Below are 12,702 nucleotides of genomic sequence, written 5' to 3'. Positions count from 1 at the left end.
TCTGCGCATAGTGAACGGGCCAAGGGCCCATGTATCCCTATCCCACTTACCCCTTCGTGGCTTAGACTACAAAAAGACCACCCCCTCCACCTAGTTAGGGTTAGCATTGTGATAGCTCATTTGAGATAGATCTTTGCTCATCCATACGGATCAACTCCTCGTGAGAGACCGCAGCCTCTTCGGAGAAGATCCATCTTGGATTCAAGACCCCCTCATAGGTGGACCCCATCTCAAGACCTGCTCACGGAGAAGAACCGGTTACCCTATGTATCATCCCTTGTTGGATTTGGATCGTGTACCTCTTTGTGTTCATGGATCTAGCACATGTGTGATTGATCTTGTTGGTTGAGTGATTTCTCTTGTGTTTCCCCGTGATTTCCCCTTGTTTCCCCCTCGTGTTCTTCGTCTTCTTGGTAGGATTCCCTCCAAACGTGAAAGATCGGGCGTCTAGGGTTCCACCCTACATCAGGCTTCCAGGAATCCAATGATCTTCCCACAAGGTCATTTGACTAGTTGATCATGCATCATTAGGCCAACGCACGATCACAAATGGTCAGGCCGCATCCGTTTGGGACTAAACGGACACAAACCATGGCCCAACATGCGGAAGCAAATGAAAAAATGTTCGTTTTTTGTTTGCTTTCGACCTATTCACGGCTTAAATTTGGGTCGCGTTTGCATCGAAGCGGACACGCACGCACACGCGGGACGCGTGCCCTTGTCGTCCTTTGGCCCGCCCATCGGGGACACAGACGCTCCTTCAATTTTCTCTTCCCCTTATCCCCCCTGCCCCTAACCCCGCCATCCATTTCCCAGGCCACCTCCAGGCTGTCCAGCCCGGCCACCCAAAGCATGACCACCGGATTTGTGCCTCTCTCGCCCCGACGCCAGCAGCCAACCGATGGATCTAGGGCGGCAGGATTTGGTGCATCCGTCCGCTGGATTTGGTGCATCCGGCCGCCAGGCGACTGAACCTTGCCATGGATTGGCCGAGTACTGGACCGCACAGCCCTGGTCGCTCGAATCTATCCCGTCGGCTTGGATTTATCTTGTGTGATTTGTGTTCACGGATCTAGCACATGTGTGATTGATCTTGTTGGTTGAGTGATTTCTCTTGTGTTTTCCCGTGATTTCCCCTCGTTTCCCCCTCGTGTTCTTCGTATTCTTGGTAGGATTCCCTCCAAACGTGAAATATCGGGCGTCTGGGGTTCTGTCCTACATCATCTTGGTATCAGAGCCACGTTGATCACGTTTTTGGAGCCCATACCCTTTGTTTTCTAGCTTGATTTTGTTGATTTCGTCCTAAATCCAAAAATCCCCACCAAAAATAGCCTTAATTTTTTTGTGATTTGTTGGTGAGATAAAGTTTTGTTGATTGTGATCTGTGGATTCGTTGTGTTACTAGTGGATCTATCCTTCCCCCAAGTTTCCCCACCTTCCATCCACGATATCTCTCCAATTTTGCCCCCGAAATCATCAATTTCCGCCCCAAAATCGAGTTCCTCGAGTTCATCCTAGGATTTGGAGCCCGGACATCCGGCCCGACCCCCGAGCATCCGGCCACCCCAGACATCCGGATATCCGGCCATTAGCCAGACAGCCGGCTCCTGGAGCATATTTTCGTGCAAGGTTCTGGACATCAGGTCCCGGAAATCCGGCCCAAGCCCCGGATGTCCGGCCCCTCGCATTTCAGCTTTTCCCGTTTCACCATTTTGACCATAACTATCCGGAGTCCGATTTTGATGTTCTTTAGCTCGTTTCGAAGCTATTGACATCCCACATACCACAAAAATAACACCAACATCATTTGACTCCATCAAATTTTTGGAACTTTGACATCTTTGCTAGGGCTTCCACCATAACTTCCGCAAAACCACCATAGCCTTCTGCAGCCTAACAAATTTTGTCCCCATCACATTTGAGGTTGTTTGAGTTGTGATACGAGTCTCCTAAGGTGTTTAGGCTACTTAGGGACAGTTGCTTCTTCATCAACCACCACCATAACTTCCACATAACCTTGCCCACAATACCCTTCCACCACCCCAACTTAACCCAATTTTGTTTGAGCTTGTTTGAGTTGTGGCTTGTGTCTCCTAAGGTGTTTCGGCTACTTAGGGACGACAACTTCAACTCCGACACGTGTATAGCCCATCACTCCACTTCCGCATTGCCGACTCGTATAACCCATCATCCCACTTCTGCATTGCCAAGTGCAAACCACCACCGCTTTTCCTCTACCACCATTTGACATTTGCCTTTGGAGATTTTGAGTTTGCGGTTTTTCCGTTTCCTAGGGTGTTTTGGCTAACTAGGAACGGGTCGACATCGGCAACACCGCCTCTCATCATCGCTAAGGACGGTAACCTCAACGACACCATTGTATATTCTCCTTGCAATTGCATTGGTAACCCCTAGCCCATTTTGCGTCACTTGCCTATCGAGACTAGCCATTGAGTATTGCCGGCAACGTTGATACGTCTCCCTCATATCTATAATTTTTGATTGTTCCATGCCAATATTATTCAACTTTCATATACTTTTGGCAACTTTGTATACTATTTTTGGGACTAACATATTGATCCAGTGTCAGTTCCTGTTTGTTGCATGTTTTATGTTTTGCAGAAACCCAATATCAAACGGAATCCAAACGTGATAAAAACGGACGGAGAATTATTTTGGAATATTTGTGATTTTCCGAAGGGAGAATCAATGCGAAATGGTGTCCGAGGTGGCCACGAGACAGGGGGCGCACCCTCCCCCTGGGCGCGCCTGGCACTCTCGTGGGCCACCCGTAAGGCGGTTGACACTCTTCTTTTGCCGCAAGAAAGCTAATTTTACAAGAAAAATCTGGGCGAAAGATTCACCCCAATCAGAGTTACGGATCTCCAGATATAAAATAAATTGTGAAGGGGAAGGATCTGGGAACACAGAAACAGAGAGATAGATCCAATCTCGGAGGGGCTATCGCCCCTCCCACGCCATGGGAGCCAAGGACCAGAGGGGAAACCCTTCTCCCATCTAGGGAGAAGGTCAAGGAAGAAGAAGAAGAAGAAGGGGGGCTCTCTCCCCCTTGCTTCCGGTGGCGCCGGAACGCCGCCGGGGGCCATCATCATCACCGCGATCTTCACCAACACCTCCGCCATCTTCACCAACATCTCCATCACCTTCCCCCCCCTTTATCTACAGCGGTCCCCTCTCCCGCAACCCGTTGTACCCTCTACTTGAATATGGTGCTTTATGCTTCATATTATTATCCAATGATGTGTTGCCATCCTATGATGTCTGAGAAGATTTTCGTTGTCCTATTGGTGGTTGATGAATTACTATGATTGATTTAATTTGCTTGTGGTTATGTTTCTGTCCTTTGGTGCCCATCATATGAGGGCGCGCGTGGATCACACCATAGGGTTAGTTGTATGTTGATAGGACTATGTATTGGAGGGCTAGAGTGATAGAAGCTTCAACCTAGCATAGAAATTGATGCATACGGGATTGAAGGGGGACCAATATATCTTAATGCTATGGTTGGGTTTTACCTTAATGAATGTTAGTAGTTGCGGATGCTTGCTAACAGTTCCAATCATAAGTGCATAGAATTCCAAGTCAGGGACGACATGCTAACAGTGGCCTCTCCCACATAAAACTTGCTATCGGTCTAGTAAAGTAGTCAATTGCTTAGGGACAATTCCGCAACTCCTACCACCACTTTTCCACACTCGCTATATTTACTTTATTGCATCTTTATCTAAACAGCCCCTACTTTTTATTTACGTTTTCTTTATTATCTTGCAAACCTATCCTATCATACCTACAAAGTACCTCTAGTTTCATACTTGTCCTAGGTAAAGCGAACGTCAAGCGTGCGTAGAGTCGTATCAGTGACTGATAGGACTTGAGAGAGTATTTGTTCTACCTTTAGCTCCTCATTGGGTTCGACACTCTTACCTATCGAAAGAGGCTACAACTATCCAGTATACTTGCAGGTTATCAAGACCTTTTTCTGGCGCCGTTGCCGGGGAGTCATAGCGTGGGGTGAATATTCTCGTGTGTGCTTGTTTGCTTTATCACTAAGTAATTTTTATTTGTTGTTCTAAGTTGTTCTCTATCTTTAGTTATGGATATGGAACATGAAATACCAAAAAAATAGGTGTACTTGCTACTCATGGAGATGGGGTAATTCCTAAAACCCTCGATTCTCATTATGTGAAAGATATTATGTACTACTTTGATAATCCTGAGAAAACCCCATTCAACTTTATAATGGGAGACACATTGGATCAACGTGAATACTTTAGGGATTATCGCTTTACACAAAAAGGGAAAGTATTATGGGATCAAATTAATATGTTGCGTTGGTATGCTCGGGATCTATGCTTGAGATATGATATTACTTATTGTTCTAGGATGAAGGCTCCACACCTTCCCTTTTCATGCAAATTTAATGATAATGAAACCTTAGCTTCTTATGCTAATGGTATATATGATTACTATGATGTTGAACAAATAGAAGAATTTGTTGCTTTTAAGGCTGCTTATGAATTGAATCTTTGTTTGAAAAGTATGAAGCTTTTGATGATGATGGTGTTTATAGGCCTGAGAATTTTGCTATACTCAGATATTGCTATGAAAATTATGAATACAATTACAATATTAATGCATTTATTGAGAAAGTCTCCGCTGTCCAAGAAGAGACTAATATTTTGCAGGAAGCTATGGAAGAAGAATTTGATGAAACTGTGAGCTCATTGGATGAAAAAGATGATGAGGAGAGCGAAGAACAAAAGGAAGAAGAGCGGATTGATCACCTGTGCCCACCTTCTAATGAGAGTAACTCTTCAACTCATACATTGTTTAATTCCTCTTCGTGCTTACCGAAGGATGATTGCTATGATCCCTTGAATTTGCTTGAAATATCCCTTTTTGATGATGCTTGCTATGCTTGTGGCCAAGATGCCGATATGAATTATGCTTATGGAGATGAACTTGCTATAGTTCCTTATGTTAAACATGAATATGTTGCTATTGCACCCACGCATGATAATCCTATTATCTTTTTGAATTCTCCCAACTACACTATATCGGAGAAGTTTGTGCTTATTAAGGATTACATTGATGGGTTGCCTTTTACTGTTGCACATGATGATTTTGATGAATATAATATGCATGTTCTTGCTGCTCCTACTTGCAATTATTATGAGAGAGGAACTACATCTCCGCCTCTTTATGTTTCCAATATGATAAAATTGCAAGAAACTGCTTATACTATGCATTGGCCTTTACTTTGTGTGCATGAATTGTTCTTTTATGACATGCCGATGCATAGGAAGAGAGTTAGACTTCGTTGTTGCATGATATATGTTACTTTGTGCTCACTACTAAATTACAAATCATTGTTAATTAAAATTGGCTTTGATATACCTTGGGATCTGGGTGGATTCATTACTTGAGCACTATATGCCTAGCTTAATGGGTTTAAAGAAAGCGCTGCCAGGGAGACAACCCAGAAGTTTTAGAGAGTCATTTATTTCTGTTGACTGCTTTCATATAGTTTAAAAACAAAAAAATAAAGAGGGGAACCCAAAAACTTTTCAAAAAGGAAAGTGAAAGTGAGAGAGATAAGCATTGTTGAAGTGGGAGAGCTCCTTGAACTTTGTTCATGCTCATGGAAACTTTGTGAATCTTGATTACAAAAACTTTTCATCAAAAATAATTATCCCCTTGTAAAATTCCATTGTATTATAAAAATAATGTGCCAAGGTTTGCCTTTTAGGATGTTTACAATGCTTGTTGGTTTGTACGGTGCAGGACAGAAACTTTGGTTGTAGTGCGCGATTTTACATTTTTAACTGGAACATCACTTGGTTCTGATTCCTTTTGCACTGTCTTTCCATACAACGTTTTTATTTTTCATAATTTTGGTAGAATTTTCGGAGTACCAGAAGTATGGTGGATGTTCAGATTGCTACAGACTGTTCTGTTTTTGACAGATTCTGTTTTTGATGCATAGTTTGCTTGTTTTGATGAATCTATAAATCTATATTAGTGGATTAAGCCATGGAAAAGTTCTATTACAGTAGACACAATGAAAAAATAAAATATGGATTGGTTGGCAACAGTACTTAGAGTGGTGATTTGCTTTGTTATACTAACGGATCTTACCGAGTTTTCTGTTGAAGTTTTGTGTGGATGAAGTGTCTAAGCGAGGATGTCTCGATATGAGGAAAAGGAAGAGAGGCAGGAGCTCAAGCTTGGGGATTCCCAAGGCACCCCAAGTAAATATTTAAGGAGACTCAAGCGTCTAAGCTTGGGGATGCCCCGGAAGGCATCTCCTCTTTCTTCAACAAGTATAAGTATGTTTTTGGATTCGTTTCGTTCATGCGATATGTGCAAGTCTTGGAGCGTCTTTTGCATTTAGTTTTCACTTTTCTGTTATGCACCATGCTGGTATGAGATAGTCCTTGGTTGATTTATAGAATGCTCATTGCACTTCACTTAAATCTTTTGAGTATGGCTTTATAGAATGCTTCATGTGCTTCACTTATATCATTTGAAGTTTGGATTGCCTGTTTCTCTTCACATAGAAAACCGCCATTTGTACAATGCTCTTTTGCTTCACTTATATTTGTTAGAGCGTGGGCATATCTTTTGTAGAAAGAATTAAACTCTCTTGCTTCACTTATATCTATTTAGAGAGATGACAGGAATTGGTCATTCACATGGTTAGTCATAGAATCCTACATAAACTTGTAGATCGCTGAATATGATATGTTTGATTCCGTGCAATAGTTTTGCGATATAAAGGTGGTGATATTAGAGTCATGCTAGTGGGTGGTTGTGGATTGTAGAGACACTTGTGTTGAGGTTTGCAAGTCCCATAGCATGCATGTATGGTAACCGTTGTGTGACAAATTTGAGGCATGGGGTGTTTCTTTGATTGTCTTCCTTACGAGTGGCGGTCGGGGACGAGCGATGGTCTTTTCCTACCAATCTATCCCCCTAGGGGCATGCGTAGTAGTACTTTGATTCGAGGGCTAATAAACTTTTGCAATAAGTATATGAGTTCTTTATGACTAATGCGAGTCCATGGATTATACGCACTTTTAACTTTCCATCATTGCTAGCCTCTTCGGTACCGTGCATTGCCCTTTCTCACCTCAAGAGTTGGTGCAAACTTCGCCGGTGCATCCAAACCCCGTGATATGATATGCTCTATCACACATAAACCTCCTTATATCTTCCTCAAAGCAGCCACCATACCTACCTATTATGGCATTTCCATAGCCATTCCGATATATATTGCCATGCAAGTTCCATCATCATCATATACATGACATGAGCATTCATTGTCATATTCCTTTGCATGATCGTAAGATATCTAGCATGATGTTTTCATGGCTTGTCCGTTTTTTGATGTCATTGCTACGCTAGATCATTGCACATCCCGGTACACCGCCGGAAGCATTCATATAGAGTCATATCTTTGTTCTAGTATCGGGTTGTAATATTGAGTTGTAAGTAAATAAAAGTGTGATGATCATCATTATAGAGCATTGCCCCATGAAAAAAAGGAAAAAAGGAAAAAAAGGAAAGGCCAAAGAAGCCTAAATAAAAAAGGGGGCCAAAGAAGCCCACCGGAAAAAGAAAAAAAAGAAAAAAAAGGGGCAATGTTACTATCCTTTTTCCACACTTGTGCTTCAAAGTAGCACCATGTTCTTCATATAAAGAGTCTCATATGTTGTCACTTTCATATACTAGTGGGAATTTTTCATTATAGAACTTGGCTTGTATATTCCAACGATGGGCTTCCTCAAATGTCCTAGGTCTTCATGAGAAAGCAAGTTGGATGCACACCCACTTAGTTTTCAGTTTGAGCTTTCATACACTTATAGATCTTAGTGCATCCGTTGCATGGCAATCCCTACTCCTTGCATTGACATCAATTGATGGGCATCTCCATAGCCCGTTGATTACCCGCGTCGATGTGAGACTTTCTCCCTTTTTTGTCTTCTCCATATAAACCTCCACCATCATATTCTATTCCACCTATAGTGCTATATCCATGGCTTGCGCTCATGTATTGCGTGAGGGTTGAAAAAGCTGAAGCACGTTAAAAAGTATGAACCAATTGCTCGGCTTGTCATCGGGGTTGTGCATGATGGGAGCATTTTGTGTGACAAAAATGAACCATGGCCAAACTATATGATTTTGTAGGGATAAGCTTGCTTTGGCCTTGTTGTTTTGAAAAGACATGATTGCTTTATTAGTATGCTCGAAGTATTATTGTTTTTTATGTCAAATGATAGACTATTGCTTTGAATCACTCGTATCTTAATATTCATGCCGTGATTAGACATATGATCAAGATTATGCTAGGTAGCATTCCACATGAAAAATTATCTTTTTTATCATTTACCTACTTGAGGACGAGCAGGAATTAAGCTTAGGGATGATGATACATCTCCGGCGTATCTATAATTTTTGATTGTTCCATGCCAATATTATTCAACTTTCATATACTTTTGGCAACTTTTTATACTATTTTTGGACTAACATATTGATCCAGTGCCCAGTGCCACTTCCTATTTGTTGCATGTTTTATGTTTCGTAGAAACACAATATCAAACGGAATCCAAACGGGATAAAAATGGACGGAGAATTATTTTGGAATATTTAGGATTTTTCGAAGGAAGAATCAACGCGAAACGGTGCCCGAGGTGGCCACGAGACAGGGGGGCGCGCCCTCCCCCCTCGGCGCGCCTGGCACTCTCATGGGCCATCCGTAAGGCGGTTGACGATCTTCTTTTGCCGCAAGAAAGCTAATTTTACAAGAAAAATCTGGGCGAAAGATTCACCCCAATCAGAGTTACGGATCTCCAGATATAAAAGAAATTGTGAAGGGGAAGGATCTGGGAACACAGAAACAGAGAGATAGATCCAATCTCGGAGGGGCTATCACCCCTCCCACGCCATGGGAGCCAAGGACCAGAGGGGAAACCCTTCTCCCATCTAGGGAGAAGGTCAAGGAAGAAGAAGAAGAAGAAGAAGGGGGGCTCTCTCCCCCTTGCTTCCGGTGGCGCCGGAACGCCGCCGGGGGCCATCATCATCACCGCGATCTTCACCAACACCTCCGCCATCTTCACCAACATCTCCATCACCTTCCCCCCCCCCCCTTTATCTACAGTGGTCCACTCTCCCGCAACCCGATGTACCCTCTACTTGAACATGGTGCTTTATGCTTCATATTAATCCAATGATGTGTTGCCATCCTATGATGTCTGAGTAGATTTTCGTTGTCCTATTGGTGGTTGATGAATTGCTATGATTGATTTAATTTGCTTGTGGTTATGTTGCTGTCCTTTGGTGCCCATCATATGAGTGCGTGCGTGGATCACACCATAGGGTTAGGTGTATGTTGATAGGACTATGTATTGGAGGGCTAGAGTGACAGAAGCTTCAACCTAGCATAGAAATTGATGCATAGGGGATTGAAGGGGACAAATATATCTTAATGCTATGGTTGGGTTTTACCTTAATGAACGTTAGTAGTTGCGGATGCTTGCTAACAGTTCCAATCATAAATGCATAGAATTCCAAGTCAGGGATGACATGCTAGCAGTGGCCTCTCCCACATAAAACTTGCTATCGGTCTAGTAAAGTAGTCAATTGCTTAGGGACAATTCCGCAACTCCTACCACCACTTTTCCACACTCGTTGTATTTACTTTATTGCATCTTTATCTAAACAGCCCCTACTTTTTATTTACATGTTCTTTATTATCTTACAAACCTATCCTATCATACCTACAAAGTACCTCTAGTTTCATACTTGTTCTAGGTAAAGCGAATGTCAAGCGTGCGTAGAGTCGTATCAGTGGCCGATAGGACTTGAGAGAGTATTTGTTCTACCTTTAGCTCCTCGTTGGGTTCGACACTCTTACTTATCGAAAGAGGCTACAACTATCTCGTATACTTGCGGGTTATCAAATGTTACTTGTGCACATTAGTGATCTACACCTTCCATTGCATACATACCATATCATTGTGGTGCATATCTTTGTATCATATCTTGTGTCACAAGTTTGTTCCCGCATATACACTATTGCTATCTTGGGCATTGGTGCAAAAGTGGCCATACAAAAAAAAGAAATAAAGCTTTTAAGCAAAAGAAAGAGAGCAAAGAAGCTTGTAAGCAAGTGATATAGCATCATACCACATTGCATATAAGATTGTCATATCCGATCATCTTGGATCATCTTGAGAGAAACACCGGGAACCATACATACATAGCATACTTGGGATAGAAAGTTTATCCATTTTGCATCTTATAGGTTGTGCACAAGTGTCGTATCCGCCTATTGAGCAATCGTGCTAGCGTCTCTCTTGAGTTGTGCAACACGAGCGTTGCCCATGGATTCCACATTTTGTGCTCATTCCTTGTTTGCACGACCCCATTTATCTATCCGTGTGTGTGTTTCCGCGTGCCACATATTGCTATTGGTCCATTTGTTTCACTTGTGAATTTGTGAATCTTTTTCAACATTATTGACTCTTGCTAACATTTTGCATCAAATTTTTGTGCCACTATCCTCAACGAGCTCCACCATAAGCCTTACTTGTGTAGGTGTGAGAAATTGAAGAGATCGGTACCAATTGTGTTATTTCCTTGTTACATCATTGTGTGATCATTGATCCATTTTCAACATCGGTCAAGGTACATTTGGTATAGTTCTCTCCTTTCTTCCACTCTTATTTGCTCAGGTCTTGTGATGGATAGGCAAGGCATTTCATCTCCGGTCTTCGACAACAACGACGGCGCGAACAACTACATCACCAAAGCGTCCATCTTCGATCTACAACGACAAATGCAAGGTGCACAATCAAGATTGTGAGAGCGCATCGAGAAAATCTCCATCGACATTCTTCACTCCGAAGCAAGGAAAAGGGACTAGATCGACAAGAAGCTTTCCGCACAAAAAGAGGAGCAAGATGCAAGGATGGAGGAGATTAGGGCCTTGATCAAGTCTTCTTCCCCTTCGTCATCTTAAAGGTGGCGGCGACCAAGTCGATCATCTTCGGAGCGCCCAAGTGATGCAAGCGCAAGTCGTCCATGTCCACATCTACATGGCGACCACCGTCACGTTCGTGATCCACATCGTCATGACGGACAAGTCACCTCCAAGCAACATGTGCACGACGATGACGAACGACATCTACTACGAGTTCAAGCACGATAATGACATCATCATCATGAAGATGCTCCACAAGCGCAAATGCACAAGTCCCAACAAGCCCTCCTTCATGCCAAGTCCAAGCTTCTTGAGCAAAAGAGAATACCGCGAGACAAGCACCACCAAGACGGAGCTCTGGCTACCACCACCACTTCGGCATCTTCGCCAAGTGCTATCAAGGCATCTTTGCCTTTGGACGTACGTCATCTTCTGCTACTTCCCATGAGTACGCATACAATGAATTCATCAAGTCCAAGGTGACCACCTACGAGCGAGGGCGACACTTCCATCTTCGGAAGCCCCTCAAGAAAGATGGTTGAGCATGAAAAATTCCCTTCGGTCATGGAGACGGGCTACGAGGTGCCACATCATATGGGCCTCCAACAACAAGACGGTGACAAGAAGGTCGAGCAAGGGCCATCCCCTTTGACCACGGCGATGAGCATGAACCTCTTCAACGACATGAAGACGGAGCCCATATTGGACTCATACTCCGAGTCAAGCTACGCGACCGCACATGGAGACATTTGCACCTACATCTCTCCGACACCCACATATGTCGAGATGCCCCAAGTGCCATGTGAGGAGAGCCACTACCACATGAGTGACATGAGTGACTCCATCATATATGACACTGAGAGCATTTCCTATGAGAGGATGAGTGTGACCACCACTAGCCCCACACATGAGAGCATGCCACACATCCTATCTGAGGATGAGAGCCATTTGAGTGACTCCACCAACCATATGAGTGAAAGCATCCTTGAGGGAGTGAGTGAGCCACAACACTTAGTGAGTGATGTATTTGAGATGGCAGGTGAGGCCACTATGATTTCTAACGACTTAACCTCTACTCCTAGTGTGTTTTATTCTTTGGTGCTAGGTCTCCTACATGACGACATGCCTACCCTCGACGAGTCCATCCCTCCAATGGACAAACCGATGGCCATGGTGGACGATGATGCACCCCCCACATGGTTCCATCAAGATGAAGATGACAACGAGTGGATCTTCGACACCTCACCTACAACACATGAGCGACGCTCCAAAGGTAAAATAGGTGATGGTGCTTCTCTTGTCCCGCTAGCGGACTATCTTACCAATGATTGCTTGCATGATGTTGACCCACCTATTCCCATGCTTCATGATAGTGCAACATCCTCATGTCATGACTTACTTATTTATGATGAATAGATGATGAGCATGTTGAGTTGCCTAGTTGTGATGATATGCTTCATAGGATATCATGTGAAAATTCTATTGGTCATTTCATGTTTGACAATCCATTAAACTTGTCATATGCTATGAGTGAGATCTCCCATATTGCATCATTTCAATCTCAACATAGTAACTATGCATGCCCCATTAAAATAAATCCAATTTGCACTTATGGCATAGATGACGAGATGATGGTCATTGGCTTTTGTTTTTCATGTGATGATATTGCCATGCTTCCTTTACATGATTTGTGCAAT

This window comes from Triticum aestivum, chromosome 1B (genome assembly GCF_018294505.1).
Source record: "Triticum aestivum cultivar Chinese Spring chromosome 1B, IWGSC CS RefSeq v2.1, whole genome shotgun sequence".
NCBI lineage: Eukaryota > Viridiplantae > Streptophyta > Magnoliopsida > Poales > Poaceae > Triticum > Triticum aestivum.
The sequence above is the reverse complement of the archived record's forward strand: the minus strand, read 5'-3'. Positions refer to the sequence as shown.